The sequence below is a fragment of the Diabrotica virgifera genome, chromosome 10 (genome assembly GCF_917563875.1).
Source record: "Diabrotica virgifera virgifera chromosome 10, PGI_DIABVI_V3a".
In the NCBI taxonomy this organism is placed as follows: domain Eukaryota; kingdom Metazoa; phylum Arthropoda; class Insecta; order Coleoptera; family Chrysomelidae; genus Diabrotica; species Diabrotica virgifera.
This window is the reverse complement of record NC_065452.1, coordinates 58351041-58366620: the sequence shown is the minus strand read 5'-3', so window position 1 is coordinate 58366620 and position 15580 is coordinate 58351041.

Genomic DNA, 15580 nt, shown 5'->3' with positions numbered 1-15580 from the left:
TATTATAATTAGGTCTATGGGCCCTAGTCAACTATATTTTTTCATAGATTCATTTTATTAGTAAAAAATATTTGACATAGATGAACAATTAAAAAGGTTTAGGTGCCAAAAAGGCTGAACGGATTGCCAAAACTTAAAGCACTCTGTATACGCTAAAGAATAGTGTACAATTGTATTCATTATCACTGCCTTTAACGATGTTATCTCTAAATTATTGAACGAGCATTAATTTATTCGTGTATAAAAATGTATATTATTTATAAAATAAAAAATCATTGTATATATAGATACTTAGTAATAAATGAAAAATTAGTACAACTTTTGTATATAGGTTAGTAAAATTTAAGACGTTTTAGGTAAATTAATTATACTGAGTATTTCCAGTTTGGCGTTTTTTAAATTATAGAGCATACATGGTAGCAGTATAGTTAGGTTACTAAACTAATTCAATTTTCTTTGTAACATTTAGTATTTTTTTGTGCAAGTATTTTCCACTGCCACTTTTTATTGTACGTAAAATGTATAACACCAATAACTGTCAAAAAGCTCGGAAGAATCTGTATGGGTTATATCACAAATATCCACGGTTTTAATAATTATTTAAATGACTGAATTTATTTCTGCTGGAATTGACATATCAAATCAGTGTATACCTATATACTTACATAATCTTCATAACCACATATACAGGGTGTTAGTAAATAAGTATGACATACTCTAAGGGGTTATGACAAAATAATGAGTTGGCTCTATAAACGTATGTACGCAAATGCTTCGTTTCCGAGATACGGGGTGTTGAAATTTTTATTTCAAACTGCCAATTTGTTTATTGCACTAAAATCGGTTGAGCTATGAAAATTAAATTTCGTGGGTCTTAAGAGTTAGTTATTGCGCATTTTTTGACATACAAATAACAATTTTGTATTCATCATTTGCGCGCCTGCGGGTAATGGTTTGAATTTTTTTAAAGAAAAAAATAGTACGCCACTGAGATATTTCAAATTAAAAATTATTTTTGTATTACAGGCTTAATTTATGATAAAGAACCTTTCTTGACTTTTTTCACATGGTTCACCGTTTTTATGCAAAAAAATAAAACATCTTCACGCGTATTTTTCATTTCTTAATACATTATTGCGCATTTTAGTACGCCAATATAATAATAGAACAAACTAGAACAATAATAGAATAAACTAGAACAATAACAGAAAATATTACCAAAAATATTTTAACTAGGTGCAAAGCTCCAACCTACGACCAAATAAAATAAAATAAAGAATTCAGCTGGAAACTCATCTGCGAAGCTCTTAGAGCAGCTGAAGATAGAGACCAATGGAGAAACATTATTAGGAGTATTGGAAGAAATCACGATCCTCAGTAATGGGGAAACAGCAAGAGAGAGAGAAAAGCTACAACAAATGTTCAAAATTACCACCTTTAAAGGTGACAGAATAATTTTATATTCCCCATTGGCCCGCGTACGGGTAATGGTCTGACTTTTTTTTAAGAAAAAAATAGTACGCCACTGAGATATGTCAAATTAAAAATCATTTTTGAATTCCTCGTTCAATTTATGACAAAAAAATCTGTCTTGCCTTTTTTTCATATGAGGCCCGTTTTTATTCAAAAAAATAAAACATCTTAACGCTTACAAATTATTCGAGGTAGTTTCCAAATGCCTAGAAACTTGTTTCAAATACTTTGTAAACGTTAAGATGATTTATTTTTTTTTTGCATAACAACAGCGCCTCATATGAAAAATGGGCCAGAGAGATTTTTTGTCGGAAATTGAACTAATAATTCAAAAATGATTTCTAATTTGACATATCTCAGTGGCGTACTATTTTTTTCTTAAAAAAAAATTACGATTACGTAAATAGAAAAAGACGATTACCTATACGCGCGCTAATGGTGAATATAAAATTATTCTGTCACCTTTAAAGGTGGTAATTTTGAACATTTGTTGTAGCTTTGCACCAAGTTAAAATCTTTTTAGTAATATTTTCTGTTATTGTTCTAGTTTGGTCTAGTGATATTGGAGAGTTCTTGATAATGTATTAAGAAATGAAACATACGCGCGAAGGTGTTTTATTTTTTGCATAAAAACGGTGCACCATATGAAAAAAAGACAAGAAAGGTTCTTTATCATTAATTAAACGTGGAATACAAAAATAATTTTTAATTTGAAATATCTCAGTGGCGTAATATTTTTTTCCTTAAAAAAATCAGACCATTACCCGTAGGTGCGCCAATGATGAATACAAAATTGTTATTTGTATGTCAGAAAATGCGCAATAACTACCTTTTAAAAACGACCAAATTTAATTTTCATAGCTCAACCGGTCTTAGAGAAATAAAAAAATTGGCAATTTGAATTAAAAATTTCAACACCCGTATCTCGGAAACGAAGCATTTGCGGACATACGTTTATGGAGCAAACTGTCATTATTTTTCATGCAGAATTACCCCTTAAAGTTTGTCATACTTATTTACTAACACCCTGTATATGATAGCTCTAGTCAACTTTGAATCTTCGTCTATCTTCCTTGAGCCCTTCTCAAGACATTCTAAATATTGTTAGCTTACTATATCCATTGGATGCGATCCTATGCAGATGATCGGCTTCATGTAGGAATTTTCCCAGCAGAGTCTTCATTTGGTTTGCCCATAGTGTTGGAGATAATCCTTCTTGGTAGTCGGCCTTCTACTATCAATAGAACCTTTTTTTAAAGAATCTAAGGGAGTTATGACAGAAATAAGGGTAGTCTTTATTTTTTTCAGTGACAAAAAAATCACCTAATTACCACCGTAATTAAAAATAATCGTTACTCCTTTACAATTCATTTTTATTAATGTACTTACGGTATGCTCTAGAAGTTTGGCTGGTTTAAAAAGCTTAGTTTTGAAAAAAATAGTTTCAAGTGAGGGAATGACTTTCATTATTGTTACAAAAAATTCGGTTTTTTTCAACTAAATCGAAAACTGCATATAGAAAAGCAAAACCTACAATTGTGTACTCACATAATTTTGTGTATCGCTAATAGTTTTCGATTTATTAAAAAAAAAAGAATTTTTTTTGTAAAAATACAAAAATTCTCCTTTCACTTCCAAGCTCAATTTTTTTCAAAAATAAAAATTTTACGCCATCCAAAAGCATGTTAAAATTACATTACATATACATTACATTACATATACACTACATATATATTACATTACATATACATTACATTATAATATACACTAATAAAGTAAATTGTAAAGGAGTAATCATTATTTTTAATTAGGGTGGTAATTAGGGAGCGATTTTCACATTTTTTGTCGCTGAAAAAAATACGGACCAACCTTATTTTTGTGATAACCCCCTTAGGATTGGTGCTAGAGATTTTTATAAGAAACGAAAATAAAGATTTTTGAGTTTTCTACGAAAAATGCATGGGTTTCTTCATATTTCATGTTGAAACTTTCAATTGTGGTGTTCGACAAAGAAGAACCCACTTTCAATAAGCTATTTCTCGACTTGTATTGAGGCGACAGACATCATAAACCCACCATTCTTTTTGTTTTTTTTTATAAGCTACATTTTTTATATGAATTTTGAAAATTTCTCCTTTTACTTTAGCTGTACCCAGAAGAATTTTTAACACCTTATTTCTTTCTCTATATAAAATACATACAATGTGGTTAATTACAACTAGAAATAAATAAATCTTAATTTTTTTATGTACAAATGTATCGAAGATTTTGTGAAACCCCAGTTGAAATTGTTTTTAAAATTAATTTTGTTTTATTTTTTTACTACGGATTCCTGCGGCTTTTGGACACGTGGTTCTTAATGTCTGCTTCTAGGGAATGTATCACCCGTTAACACAATACGTAACCGCATATCCTCTGTATGAGATGTACAGAGTAAGCTACATCAAAGAATGATACTTTGGTTACGATTTTTGAGTATTTTTTTAAGCGTAGATCTGTGTTTAATATAATATATTGATAGTGAAATAAAAAATACTAAAACCGATACATTAGTTAGTAGTAGCTTTTTGACAGGCCAAATTCTCTTCCATTTTAATAACAATTTTGTTATTTATCTTATTTTTTCCAGTTTCCATATTTTCTTGTTCTAAAAAAATATGCTCTACTTTAAATTCTATTTTATGATTCTTTTGAATTACCTCCTCCATTATAAATATCAGTAATCGCCTTCCAAAATAATCTTCAGTGTGGAATCCATGTTTGACATACACAGGGTGAGTTATAACTACTGAGACATAGATAAGAATTATATTATTTAAACCAAATATACCCTACACCCCAAGCCTTTTAAAATATTGCTGTACAAAAAGATGCAGGTTAAAGCGAATTTTTTTTCTTGTAAGTACCAATATAAAAAAATAATGTTTTTCTACTCTCATACTTTAATATATATCAATTATGAGTTCATTAGCTGTATCATTCATTATGAACAGATTTTCATTACGATACAGATTTTTAACCAATAGAATCGCGCGATTACTTTCTGACTCGTAGATGGCACAATGAGCAATATCAAGTCCCATTGCATACGCTGTGACATTTCTAAATATGTAAACAAACTGACAAATTTCAAGATTAAATCTTTTTAAGAAAATGTCCGATTTTGATAAAAATTATAAGTACATACTTATACAGTGTAACAATTTGAAGAAATCGAAAAAGAACTTACAACACACTGTATCTTGTTCTCCAGCATCATTTTATTATGTAATATTTGGTCAAATAGCCATATTTGATACAAATAACTTAACTCTAATCCATGCCCAAAGAGTTATAACTCACTCTATATTATTAGTACTATCACACAAATTTCAGTTGTACATCCTTCTTATAGAAAAAACAAACTGTTGGTGCATTATTTACAATTTACTTTGATTTAACTCGATGGCATGGAAAAGACAACGCGAATGCTTAAGTGCGATTAATCGGAGCTTGTTGTACAAAAAACAATTTTAGGCCGTCCCCACACGAAGCTACTAAAAAGAAACTAAACTAGTTGGTAACTACAACCACTAACTGGTTACTAACTATGAGTCGCACTACGCTACTGAAAATTAATAAAAATGAGTTACTTCTCAATTTTTTATTAAATACGGTGTTTAAAGTTTAAACCCACGAGGAAAATAAACTTCCTGTAGCTGGTTGTATACCATAAATCACAAAAATACTAGATTTGTTGTAAAAGGTATATTTTAAAATACCCTAAATAAGGGTCACACTAATTCAAACCATTTTCGGATTAAGGAATCCATTTTGGTGGCTCAGGCATGATATTTTTGGGCCTTTAAAACACTGATGATGGATTTCTTAATCCGAAAACGTTTTGTATTATTGTGACCCTTATTTAGGGTATTTTAAAATATACCTTTTACAACAAATCTAGTATTTTTTAAATTTTAAACCTTTATTAAATATTATTGATTGTTATTATCGCGTTAAAAATGTCGTAGTGATTCAAATGATAAAGATATTATTCTTTATTATTATAACAAAAGACGCAAAAAGAAAAAGCAGGTATTGGGCTCATCCTCACACTGCAAACAATACTAAATGCCGAGCGTTTGTCGCTGCAAAAGAATTACAAGAAACTGATGCTAAGTTTCTGCATTTTGTAGGACGTCAAAAGAATCAGATATACATTTAGTACAATTGCTTGTTCTTCTCTCCTTTTCTATTCCAATAGCATTCTGAGCCTTTTCGGTGATGTCTTTGCAGGAATATTCATTCAATTCAAGGTATAGTTGATATAGGCACGGATGTTTTTCCACTTCTTTTATCAATTTTATATTCACCGACTGTTCTGTCAGTTTCGCCATCTCGCGTGGTAATTTTATATATATATATATATATATATATATATATATATATATATATTGATACATGTATCCATGTGACTTCCAAAGTAGATTCTCGTAATACGTTGTTACTTCATATATACCGTTATGACTTCCGATTTCGGAAGTCACAACGTTTTGCCTATATTTTAACGAATTTGGCTACTAGATGGTATCAGAAGGCTTATATTAAAAATTTCGCTGGAAGTCATATCGTATCTAACATACTCATAAGATCAGATTTTAGTTCGACGGTATATCACCAGCGCTAGTGTCGCTCCCGTGCTACTATACAGGTTATGTACACAACGCGTAGCGTCTTCCGTATACCACACCGCTCGGTGTGACTTCCGTTTTTTGGCAACCCTGTGTAACGGTTTCCAGACATTTATCTGTTGTAGATTCGCGGTCCTAATCGTACTTAGTGTTTTGTGTGCCTTTTGTTTTTAAACATGAATAATAGCAGATCTGCTTTACTTTTAAAGTTAGCCTTAAATGAAGGTACAATAAGTGATTATATATCTCTATAATTATATATTTTCTGTACTTATTTCAATCTATAATATTTACTTACCTATTTACTTATATAAATTCATTTTTCTCGTGTTTTTGTTTACTTCCTTTTTTACAATGAACTTCTAATTTAATCTACACTCACCGGCACGAAAAACGGGCACCCTAAAAAATGGGTAATTTTTGATGTCTCGTATCTCCCAAACCTTTGGTCCGATTTAAGTAGTGTTTTTAATATGTTATAGCCTTATTATTTAACAATATAGCTATGATAACATTGTTGATAGACAGGTAAATTTTCATTGTATACCGGGTGTACCAATCAAACTGGGTTTTTTTCTCAATTTTCACAACACCCTGTGGAATATTCTAGCCTTTATAAAATATTTAAATTAAAGCCTAACTATAGCTCCAGGTTTTATTAACATTCTGTTTTTTTATTCATTCGCTTACGTTGGATAATAAAAAAGTTAAGGACTTTAACAACTAGCCATGTTCTTTATCGATACAGGTGTTTCTAAATATAAGTGCGACAAATTTTAAGGGGTAATTTCTGCATGAAAAAATAATGATCGTTTGGCAAAATAATTTTATATTTGCAAGCATTTGCGGACATAGCTTTATCAAGTAAACGATCATTATTTTTTCATGCAGAATTACCCCTTAAAGTTTGTCGCACTTATTTAGAAACACCATGTATTGATAAAGAACATGTTTAATTGTTAAAGTCCCTAACTTTTTTATTATCCAACATAAGCGAATGAATAACAAACAGAACATTAAGAAAACCTGGGGCTATAGTTGGGTTTTAATTTCAATATTGTATACAGGCTAGAATATTCCACAGAGTGTTGTGAAAATTGAAAAAAAAAAAAACCAGTTTGATTGGTACGCCCAGTATACAATGATAATTTACCTGTCTAGAAACAATATTATTACAGCGATATAGTTAAAGAATAAGGCTATAACATATTAAAGAAATACTTAAATCGGAGAATAGGTTTAGGAGATACGAGCCATCAAAAATGACCCATTTTTTGGGGTGCCCGTTTTTCGTGCCGGTGAATGTATCTATTAAATAATCTAAATTATTTTTAAAAATCTTATTAAAAGCTTAAATACAAGAAATGTAGGTAAATGTTCTCATTTAACGAAATTTCCGAAAATTGTGTATTTTTTTGACCCAAGTAGGCTGAAAAATCGATTTTATAGTTATTGTTATTTCGAAAGTAATAAAACGTGTAAAAATTACAAAAAAATTGAATGTACAATTACAATTGAATGGAATTAAATACACGATAAAATGAATCAAGAGCGATAAAAAGTTTAAAGTAATAAATTCTAGTAATAATATAAAATACAGTAAACTCTCTCTTAAGGGGGTAGGCGCAAAATCTCTGTCCAATGCTATTTAAATACATTTATTTTTTTCGAATCCTGAGAAAACTAATAAATATTTTTTAAAACATACACCCAGAATGAAAGATAACATTATTACGGGGGACCGAAAGTCCCTTAGAATAAAAAAAAGTTTCTTTTGAATGAAATATTCGAAATTAAAAATCACACTAACTTTTCTCTTGTTTTTTCATCCCATTATCTTTATTAAAATAAACATATATTAGGTATATAAGTTATTAAAATAAACATTATATAAGTTTTCAGGGACTTTCTGCCCTCGGTAATAATGTAAGCTTCCATTCTGCGTTTAAATTTTTCAAAAATACTTATTAGTTTTCTCAGAATTCGAAAAAAATTAATGCATTTAATTAGCACTGGACTAAGATTTTGCGCCTATCCCCAACGAGCACCTCCTCTATACGGACGGTATTTAAAACAAAATTCATTTGCCGATATACTGAGCCTGTACTCTTCCGGACAATCCCTTAAAATGATGTGTACCTAAATGAAAAAAAAAATACATAGATATTTTTTCCAAATATGTTAGAATACAAAACTACAATATTTATATTTTATTATTTCAAATTAACACAGAGATGACAAGGAGTGATATTTGATAACTCTTTACCTTATCAGCAGCAGGTAATAAAAATCTGGTTCTAGTGTGGGATCCGTCATTAAAATATTTTGTGTGTCGGTCATTAAAAGAAATGTGACACCATAACGCGTTACTCTAATAATACTTTAACATTGATATTATGTTGTGACTAAAAATGTTAACGGAATGTCTGCTTGGCAAAAGAAAACATCGGCACAATATCAATTTTCTTCTTTGATATGTTACCTATGTGTATGCCAAATTTCATGTCAATCTTAAGTGGTTTTTTAAAATTTATGGGTTTTGCAATATTTTACCGTCAGCGAACGGACTAATAGAAGAGGATCCGATATAAGGCCGATCTGCATCGATCTATTTAATGGATAACAATAATTATTGGATATGTAATTTAGTATGTTAACAATTATAAAAAACAAGGGGTGCATGATCTAATTTTCTTCTGACTATAATCAATTAATAATTAATAAATGACTTTTATCTACTCTATGTCATATTATAATATATAAATTTTTAGTTTGTGAAAACTGTCATTATAGATAGCAGTGCTTTAAAGTAAGCATGGAGTAACAATGTATTTTAAATGGGATTTACTTTTTCTCACTGTTTTTGACACACTTTCATATAATTAAATATTCTTTCTTAACTTTCGCGTTTCATGGTGATGACATCTTCTTTTTCTTCAAGTGCCATCTCCGCGAAGGAGGTCGGCAATCATCATAGCTATTCGGACCTTGGAGACGGTTGCTCTGAAAAGTTCGTTTGATGTACATCCGTACCATTCTCTCAGGTTGCGCAACCACGATATTCTGCGTCTCCCTATGCTTCTTTTTCCTTGAATCTTTCCCTGCATAATGAGTTGGAGCAAGTTGTATCTCTCTCCACGTGTAATATGTCCGAGATATTCCAATTTTCTGGTTTTAATTGTATTTAAGACTTCCATTTCTTTATTCACCTTTCTCAGAACCTCTTTGTTTGTGACGTGTTCTGTCCATGATATTTTTAGAATTCTTCTATATACCCACATCTCGAATGATTCCAGTTTTTTCATTGATGCCGCATTCAAGGTACAAGCTTCCATTCCGTAAAACAGAGTCGAGAAAACGTAGCACCTAGCCAACCTTATTCTTAGCTCTAACCTTAGATCTCTTGTGCAGAGCACAAGAGAGGTGATGACATAATGAGCAATAAATTACAAAAAAAAATTTGACAGTTTTGTGGTTTGAAAGAAATTAGAAGTTTTATATGTCACAGTTCTAAGAATTGTAGAATAGAAATGAATTCCAGTGACGAAGAGTTACAGTATTTTTATTTGTTTATCGTAGATAAAATATTGTATGAAATTGTGCGTGAAGTACTTTTTGCGAACTTACGCGATGTATAGCACTCACTCCGTTTCATAAATAACTATTTTCATATATTAAAAAAAAATGTTTCGACCCGGGTAGATATTATTCCAGATTTTCAGATTTGGGCACAGAGTTGGATTGTTGGGGCATATATGGAGAGCAGGTAGCGCAACAACTATAAACTCAATTTTACAATGGAGACCCGGAGTTAGAAGGAGACGCGGAGGAACTAGAATAAATGGTTACAGGAATTAAAGGAAGATTTATATAGGGCAGGAATTAGAGACTAGCAGAAAAACAAAAGAGGATAGAAAGAAATGGAGAAGCATAGTCAATAGTATCGAGTAGCAGATTGGGAAAAATTTGCTCGAAAAAGATGGATCTAGATAGCTTTTTAGCGGGTAATCCCCACCTGGAGGGTTTAGCCATTTAATTTTTTATTGCATATTATTATTGGTACATCAAAAATTAAAAGGACGGTGCCTGTAATAAAATCTAAAATATTAAAATTTTCTATAAGTCCAAATTTATTTATTAACATTTTTGATATAATTTTCATAAATAAATGACTTACTATTAACACTTTTTTAATTAATTCCAATAAATCCATTTTACAGCAATAATAATATATTAGTATTTTTGTTAAAATAAATATCAATCATATTATCTTAAATAACACAGGTTTACAAAAAAAACTAAATTTCGGACAATTTGACGAAACCATATGACAAGGGGGTTTTTGGAGTGGCTGATCACAAATCCGGGGTCTGCTCACCTCTATCGCGTCAGGTAAAGGTCATTTCAAGGTCAAATCAAGATAAATCGACAGTCGCTCTGAAAAAGTATATTAGGGGGATATATTATAAATCGACAGTCGCTGAAGATGAATCCGGAGTCCGCTGACCTCTATCTCGTCTAGTTCAACGTCATTTTAAGGTCAAATCAACATAAATTGACACAATTGCTCTGAAAGTATAGGGAGTTTTGGGGTCGCTGATCATGAAAACTGCGGTCCGTTGAGCTCTACTACGTCATGTAAAGGTCATTTCAAGTTCAAATCAGGAGGAGTTAACAAAATTGATTTGACCTTGAAATGGCCTTTACCTGACGTGGTTGAGCTCAACGGGCCCCAGTTTTGTGATCAGGGACCCCAAAAACACCCTAATATACTTTTTCACAGCGATTGTGTTGATTTATCTTGATTTGACCTCGAAATGACCTTCAGCTACACGTGATAGAGGTCAGCGGATCCTGGATTCGTTATAAGCGACCCCAAAACTCTCCTAATATACTTTTTCAGAGCGACTGTCGATTTATCTTGATTTGTCCTTGAAATAACCTTTACCTGACGTGATAGAGGTTAGCGAACCCCGGATTCGTAACCAGCGACCCCAAAAACCCCCCTAGTCATATGGTTTCGTCAAATAGCCCGAAATGTATTTTTTTGTCAACCTGTATAATCAAAAGAATATCAATATTTTAATTTAAATAGACAACTTTAAAACACAGACAACTGTATTCACAGTAAAAGTTTCAAAAGATCACACATTACGCTCAAAATAGGAGGTAAATCTAGCAGACGAGTCGTTGTGACTTCCAAAATATGACAACACCGCTGGAAGTGACAACGCGCCTTGAACTACACTATATATGGAAGCCATAACGTATGCTGTACGCTTCGGTATATACGTATATATATACAAAATTTATTTTGGTAAATCCTTTCCCCTCAATAGGTAGACCCATTTTATAAGCCCCCCTTTTACCAAATACACAATTTTTAAAAAATAATTCCTAGTAGAAAAGGTGGAAGTCGGACAGCCTCTTCTGTATACCGGAAGTCACAACTTAACGTGCATCAATATATATATATATATATATATATATATATATATATATATATATATATATATATATAAAACGGCGCTATCAGGCCTTATAGGCCTACGGCTGCTAAATTCTGGATAATATTTCTCCATTCTTTTCGGTCCTCTACACTCTTTCTCCAGTCCTTCACCCCGATTTCTTCTAAATCCCTCTCTGCAGCCTCTAACCATCTCTTCCTTGGGCGCCCTCGTCTCATTTTTCCCAATACTCTCTCATTCAATATTCGTTTGACGTTTCTACTTTCTGGAGTAATATGCCCCAGCAATCTACCTCTTTGGGCTCGTATTTTTGTCGTTATTTTTGGTCTCCCATACATCCTCATTACTTCTTCATTTGTTTGTCTCCTCCAGGTTTTCTCCGCTATCTGTATGATTTATTACCCACGTTTCGCTCGCATACAACACTGTGGGTCGTATTATCGTTTCATACATTCTGATTCTCGCGTTTCTTGATACATTTTTTGCTTTTAATATCGTGTTTAAGGAACCCACAACTCGACTTTCCTTCAATAATCTTTTATTTATTTCTTTTTCTTCCCTTCCAGTATTAGTTACAGTCGCTACTAGGTATTCGAATTCTGATACTTCCTTAAATTTATATTCATCTCCTTCTCCTTTAATTTTTATATAGTTATCCTCTTTTTTATATCTCCTTTCATTACCATGTATTGTGTTTTTCCTTGGTTGATTCTTAATCAATACCTTTTTGCTTTCGCTTCGAACTTTTGGAAGATTTTTTGGAGGTGGTAATTTTAACTAATAAAATAATAATATTAAAACAAACTAGAAACTAGTCGCTAAGCGACCTGCACGTCCAGTCACTACCGACTGATCACTGACGAATTACAGACCGGTTAATAACTACTAGCGCTTTGTGCGGATACTTATTAAAATACATGGACAGTAACTAATACGCAACTGATTGGTAACTAAAGTTACCAACTGGTTTCTTTTTAGTAGTTTCATGTGCGGACGGCCTTACAGTGTAGTTTTCTAAAACTGTATATTATATGGGCGATCCCTTTGTACATCAATGTATTTTTGCAAGGTAAGTTTGCGCAATTTGAACACATGTGTATGGGGCCTATGCGGTACTTCGACATCACAAACTCTTAATTTGCTGAAAACTCTCTCCACTTTATAATTACTCAATATGATCGTTTGCCAGTGTCATGCCCTTCAGATTGCTGTGATGAGTGAAGATCTCACGTAACTGTTTTCTTAATTGTGACATTCCTACAGCGCTGACAAATTTAGCAACACTGCCATTTATTTATGTGTTCTGTATAGTTTTATTGTAGCTTTCGAGTATGAATTTACAGGCCCTGTATATGATAAATTGCCATAAAAAACTTAATTTTTGCATCACTTTTATATCAGTTGTTTGCTTGTATGAAGTCGTTTTTTTCTTATTAATTTATTATAATAATTTATTTACAGCATATTTGACATAAAACATTTTAGATGTCAAAGAAAAGACAGTTATTATTTAAATACATACCTTTATTAGTTTATATGCAGAGCTAATGAAATAATACATTTTGAGTAATTGCCGTTTTACATATATAAAAAGACATTCAATAAATTCAATTAAAAACTATTAAGAGCAAAGAGGATAAATATATTATATTAAAGGTGCTTATTTTATTATAGATACTAAAGTATTATCTACTTTTATTTCTTCAAGTTTACTCTGTACATTGTTATCGGTAAAATTTTGTGCATTTTTCTTAGTTTTAATTCTATTAACAATTATTTTCATGTTGTTACATTACTTATGTTATAGTCTATTTTTTTAGCCGTATGTTAACATTTTTTGAACAGTTTTGTTTTATAATATTTTATTTCTCCTTCATGTCTTTACTTTCAATTTGTTATATTTTCCATTTTAAATATTTTCATCGTCAGTATACAACCAAAGGTGAATTTTACCAATGTCTTATTACAGTATTGTACTTTACACACTTTAAATATTTTGTACAATTTTTGGACCAAGAGCTAGTAACGTCGGAAAAACAACAATTTTAAGAAAGCTGGTTCTTTAATATATTATTCCCTATGCTCCCTCAAATCGCGTACTGGTTATCTGACTGCTGATACAGGTTGCGTTCATTACTGCGCAACAGTACAGTCCAGTTGTGATGCGCAGTAATGAACGCAATCTGTATCAGCAGCCAGATGGCCGGTACGTGGTTTGAGGGACATAGGGAATAATATATTAAAGAACCAGCTTTTTTAAAATTCTTGCTCGAAAACGTTGCTAGCTCTTAGACTACTTTGTAAACTAATAATAAATTCTTTTGGAATATACGTTGAATTTATTTGCCGGTTTGTCAAATTCTATTCACGGGTATATTTAAAGAGTGGTAAGTTCTTACAAAATTCTTGAAACACCAAAGTTTTATATATTTTGATTTCATCCCTCATTTTATATTTTTAGTTCTGAAATGTGAAAATAGTAAAACATATTTTTGGGATAACCAATATTACTATTTTGAATGTGAATAAGACTAGGAATAGAATTGTATGTTTATGAATAAGTCGGTAAATATGGTATCACATACTGCCCATTATTTAATAAAATGTATATGTACTAAATGGATTTTTTATTTATTTAAATACTATTACCTATGTATATAACAGTATGCTTCCCTACCCTGAACAAATAGTAAAGAGATATCAAATTTGAAACAGATTCCTAGATTTCATATTGACACTCGTGGGCTTCAAGGCAACCTATGACCGAGTCTATAGACAACAGCTCTTCCAGGCTATGATAGAATTTCAACTAGCAACTAACACTCCCACGTACAGGTAGTGTAGACAGAACCTAAAAGGTATCTAAAGACACCTGAAGGTCCTTCCGTTGCAAAAACGAATAAAAGCCAGGGGGCGGACTATCGTGCCCAATTTTTTAACTTTGTATTGGAAAAGGTTATTCGTGAGTCGCAGATTAATACGAGTAATAGAGTTGGATATGCAGACGACATTTACATAATCGCCAGATCCGCGGAGTCCCTGACTGAAGCTTTTCATACACCCGAGTGCATTTCCTTTCTTGGATGTCGTGCCCTCAGGTGTCTTGTCTTGTTTAGACCGTCCTAACAACACGCATGCGCTGCTTCCTTCTCTCTTTTTTACCACTCTAGTGTTTATGGCTGCTGTCGTTCCCTTTCTAGGATCTCTTTTCTTTTACTATTCTAGTTATTGTCCCCATGATCTCTTTGCATTAATTTTCTACTCTTCCCGTCACTTAAATTTTATTCTTCGACCACCCTTTTGTATAGCTTTGCCCTTTAGCTTTTCACTTAGGCCATACGTGATTGCTCTTTCTCTCACTAGTAGGTGAATTGGTGGCACCCCTGTTGTCACTTCTAAGGCAACTGTCGAAATCTTATGTGCACAGACTATCTTCAACAGGGCGTTTCTCTGAGCTTTCTCCAGAGTTCTTGTGTATTTTTGTTTACGCATTACCCATTGCCATACTGGTGCTGCGTATAGTATGGCGGAGTGGACCACTTCCATAAGAATTCTGTCTGTCCCGGGACCTTCTACGTTTGGCATGATCTTTGTCTGTTTTCTCATCGTCTTTTTTCGAGGCATATATTGCCTACGTGTTCAGCGAAGTTCTGTTTGGTGTCCAGCATTCCACCCAGATATGTGACTATTGACGGGTGGAATATTTTCTTCCAAAGTGAAGAAGATATGCTCTCCCGTTCTTGGGCCCTTGAAGATTATGGCCTCGGTCTTTTGTGTAGCTAGCGTCAGTTATTTCTCCTCTAGCCACATCCTAACTAGTCAAGGACTGTGTTTACCCTATCCATTGAGCCCGTTCTCGAAATGCTTCACTAGCATGACCAGGTCGCCTGCGTAAGCAACCGCCTATATTCCCGCTTCTGGGATTATCTCCACTATGTCTTTACAGGAAGAGACAGAATTTAGTGATAT